Genomic DNA, 4,535 nt, shown 5'->3' with positions numbered 1-4,535 from the left:
CCATGGCTCACGGGCCCAGCCGCTCCGCGGCATGTGGGATCCTCCCGGACCGGGGCACAAACTCGTGTCCCCTGCATCGGCAGGCGGACTCTCAACCACTGCGCCACCAGGGAAGCCCTAGAACAGTTTTAAGGTCATGGCAAAATTGAGAGTAAGATACAGAGGTTTCCCATATACCCTCTGCACCCACACATGCATAGCCTCCCCCATTATCAACAGCCCCCACCAGAGTTATACATTTGTTACAATTGATGAACCTATATTGACACATCATAATCACCCAATCCATAGTTTACATTAGGATTCACTCTTGCTGTATATTCTATGGGTTTGGCCAAATGTATAGTGACATGAATCCATCACTCTAGCATCATACAGAGTATTTTCACTGCCCTAAAAATCCTGTTCTCTACCTATTCATCCTCTCTCTAACCCCGTACCCTAACCCCTTGGCGACCACTGATCTTTTTACTGTCTCCATAGTTTTGCCTTCTCCAGAATGTCATATAGTTGGAATTATACAATATGTAGCCTTTTCAGATTGGCTTCTTTCACTTTGTAATATGCATTTAAGGTTCCTTCATGTATTTTTAAGGCTTAGTAGTTCATTTCTTTGTAGTGCTGAATATTTCCTTGTCCAGTTGTACCTCAGTGTACTTATCCATTCACCTGTTGAAGGACATCTTGGTTGTTTCCAAGTTTTGGCAGTTATGAATAAAGCCACTCTAAACATCCATATGCAGGTTTGTGTGTGAACATAAGTTTTTGACCTCTTTGGGTAAATACCAAGAAGCGTGATTGTTGGGTTGTATGGTAAGAGCATGTTTAATTTTGTAAGAAACCACCAAACTGTCTTTCAAAGGTGATTGTATGATGTTGCATTTCCACCATCAGTGAATGAGAGTTCCTGTTGCTCCATGTCCTCATCAACATTTGGTGTTGTCCGTGTTCTGGATTTTGACCATTCTCATGGGTGTGTAGTGGTATCTTGTTGTTTTAACTTGCATTTCCCTTATGACATATGAGGTGGAGCATCTGTTCATATGCTTATTTGCCATCTGTATATCTTTTTTGGTGAGGTATCTCTTAAGGTCTTTGACCCATTTTTTAATCAATTTGTTTGTTTTCTTGTTAAGTTTTAAGAATTCTTTGTATATTTTGGATAGCAGTCTTTTTGCAACTATTTTCTCCCAGTCAATGGCTTGTCTCCTCATTCTATTTACATTGTCTTTTTTTTTTTTGAAAAGCAACACGCAGTTTAATCTAAATTACCAAATAAAAGAACTAGTATCCACTGGAGCCCCCAAACTTCTTATTCATCTGAGGACTCCTTTTTGTGCTTCAAGGACAGGAACATAAGCAGGCTCCCCAACAGAGAAGCAAACATAACCAAGTCACCGGAAAATACTTCATTAGTTTGAAAATCAGAACCAAAAAGCTATGGCCCTCCAACCTCACTTAGCTGACCCTCCTCCCCACTTATGGATAAATGGAGTTTAACTTTCCTAAGCCAGAAACACTTACTTTCACTAAAAATATGCAGTTACACCTTTATCCTAAAAAGGCACCATGCAGGCATTTAAGATTGAACCAGTTAATCCTAAGGGTGTGCAGGAATGGTAGGAAAATATCACTAAGCAAAACTTCCAGCACCAGACCATGTTAAGTCCAGAACACTCACGCCAACAGGACGTGTGAAATGTTTCCCATGAGGTAACTCCAGCTTCTGGCAGCTGCTGCCAAGGACCAACTAACAGGAACTTGCACAGCACAGAAGGAGCTCCATCACTGATCAGATGCATTATTGCCAGAGCTCACACACCCCAGGGACAAGGAGAGGAGACGCTTGTCTCATCTGTGCTATTCATGACCCAGAAAAGGTCCTGGCTGGCTCAGAGGACCTGAGAGGTCAACATCGAACACGAGGCTCAAATGTGAAACAAGGACAGGTGGAGAAGCTGGGTTCCCTTCCCAAAAAGGAGGCAGAAGCTGCAGGACGTGGCTGAGGAGCAAGACCAGACATGTGACAAGCAGGGTAAACAGTAGGGGAAGAGCCCAAAGGAAGGAGGGCTCTGATCTGGGGACCTGTTCCCCGTCGGAAGTGACCCTGTCTTAATACCATGGCTCACTTCCAGGTCTATTGTACATTTAGGTGGAGGAGTCACACGTTTCCCGCTGAACACGTAATGGAAGCTCTGGAACACGAGCCCCAGCAGAGCCTGCTCACTGGTCGATGATGGAGCGCTGCAGCACCTGGTTCATCATGTCCTCCTCATCCACGTCGTAATCCACCAAAGTGTCGTAAGAAAACTGGTGCCGGCGCTGGATGTGCTCTATGAAGTTGGCGCTGCGGTATTAGGGTCTCCCCAGGGCATCGAGGCACATATCGGACAAACCACAGATTTAGTGTCCGTGCTATGGAACAACTTGCAGTGTTCTACAAGTCCTTCTTGATCAAAATTCTTCTCGGGACAGTAAGGACAAGGAAAAGTGTAACGGTTTGGGACATTTCTTGGCTGAAGGGACACATCCTTGGTGGTGGCCTTCACACCTTCCATGATGTAATTCTGGTATTTGGAACAGGTAGCCACATGCGCATGGATCTTGGATAGGAAGAAACGTGTCCACAGGGCACCTGCACCGGCTTCTCATACACCTCTAGGCACACGGGACACGTGAAACGGCCCGGGGGTCGGCCTCCGCCGCAGGCCCTGCCAGCTGCGAACCACCATCATGCTCCTGCAGTTGCGCCGCCATCTACATTGTCTTTTGCAGAGCAGAAATTTTTAATTTTAATGAAATCCAGCTTGTCAATGATTTCTTTTATGAACTGTGCCTTTGGTGTTTTATCTATACATCATTGCCATACCCAAGGTCATCTAGATTTTCTCCTATGTTACTTGCTAGCAGTTTGATAATTTTGTGTTTTACATTTAGGTCTATGATCCATTTTGAGTTAATTTTTATGAAGGTGTAAGGTCTGTATCTAGATTCATTTTTATGCATGTGAATGTCCAGTTGTTCCAGCACCATTTGTCGAAAAGACTGTCTTTGCTCCATTTTACTGCCTTTGCTCCTTTGCCAAAGATCAGTTAACTATATTTATGTGGGTCTATTTCTGGGCTCTCTAATCTGTTCCATTGATCTATTTGTCTGTTCTCTCACCAATACCACTGTCTTGATTACTATAGCTTTATAGTTAGTCTTCGAATAGGGTAATGTCAATCCTTCAACTTTGTTCTTTCCCTTCAATGTTGTATTGGCTATTCTGAATCTTTTGCCTCTCTGTATAAACTAAGAATCAGTTTGTTGATATCTGCAAATTAACCTGCTAGGATTTTGATTGGGATTGCATTGAATCTATACATCAAATTGGGAAGAACTAACACCTTGACATATTGAGCCTTCCTCTCTATGAACATGGAATATCTCTCCATTTATTTAGTTATTTTATTTCATTCATCAGAGTTTTGTAGTTTTTCCTCATAAAGATATTGTACATCTGTTGTTAGATTTATACCTAATTATTTCATTTTGAGGGGTGTTAATGTAAAAGGTATTGTGTTTTTAATTTCAAATTTCACTTGCTCATTGTTTACTATATAGGACAGCAATTGACCTTTGTATGTTAAGCTTGTATTCTGCAACCTTGCTATAATTGTTTATTAATTCCAGGAGGGTTTTGGTGTTGTTGTTGTTGAGTCTTTCAGATTTTCTACATAGACAAAATCATGTCCATTTGTGTACAAGGAGAGATTTAAATATTATTTTAATTAATTTATATTATTTAATTTATTTCCCACCCAATCTGTATACCTTTTATTTCCTTTTCTTGTCTTATTGCATTAACTAAAACTTCTAGTATGGTGTTGAAAAGTATTGGTGAGAGGGTTCATCCTTGCCTTGTTCCTGATCTTATTGTGAAAACTTTGAATTTCTCACCATTAAGTATGATGTTAGCTTTTTGTAGGTGTTCTTTATCATGCTGAGGATGTTCCCCGGTATACCTAATTTGATGAGAGTGTTTATCATGAATGGGTGAGGGATTTTGTCAAATGCTTTTCTGCATCTGTTGACATGATCATATAGTTTTTCTTTGACCTATTCATGTGATGGATTACATTAATTGATTTTTAAATATTGTACCAGCCTTGCATAACTGAGATAAATCCAGTTGGTTGTAATATATAATTCTTTTTATTGTATTTTTTGTTGTATTCAATTAGCTAATATTTTGTTGAGAATTTTTACATCTATGTTCATGAGAGCTATTGGTCTGTAGCTTTCTTTTTTTATAATATCTTTGTCTGGTTTTGGTATTAGGGTAGTGCTGGCTTCATAGAATGAGTTAAGAAGTATTTCCTCTCCTTCTATCTTCTGGAAGAGATTGTAGAGAATTGGTATAATTTTTTCCTTAAATGTTTGATAGAACTCACCAGTGAATCCATCTAGGCCTGATGCTTTCTGTTTTGGAAGGCCATTAATTATTGATTCAATTTCTTTAATAGGTATAGGCCTATTCAGATTATCTATTT

At 40.3% G+C, this 4,535-nt stretch overlaps 1 pseudogene; it reads right to left on the bottom strand.

Annotated features, from left to right (window-relative positions):
- Positions 1-1,247: 1,247 nt before the first annotated feature.
- On the bottom strand, positions 1,248-2,757 carry LOC132482178 (E3 ubiquitin-protein ligase RNF114-like; annotated as a pseudogene).
- Between the last annotated feature and the right edge of the window lie 1,778 nt (positions 2,758-4,535).

Source organism: Mesoplodon densirostris, chromosome X, assembly GCF_025265405.1.
Source record: "Mesoplodon densirostris isolate mMesDen1 chromosome X, mMesDen1 primary haplotype, whole genome shotgun sequence".
NCBI classification, from domain to species: Eukaryota; Metazoa; Chordata; class Mammalia; order Artiodactyla; family Ziphiidae; genus Mesoplodon; species Mesoplodon densirostris.
This window is presented reverse-complemented; position numbering and strand designations above follow the sequence as displayed.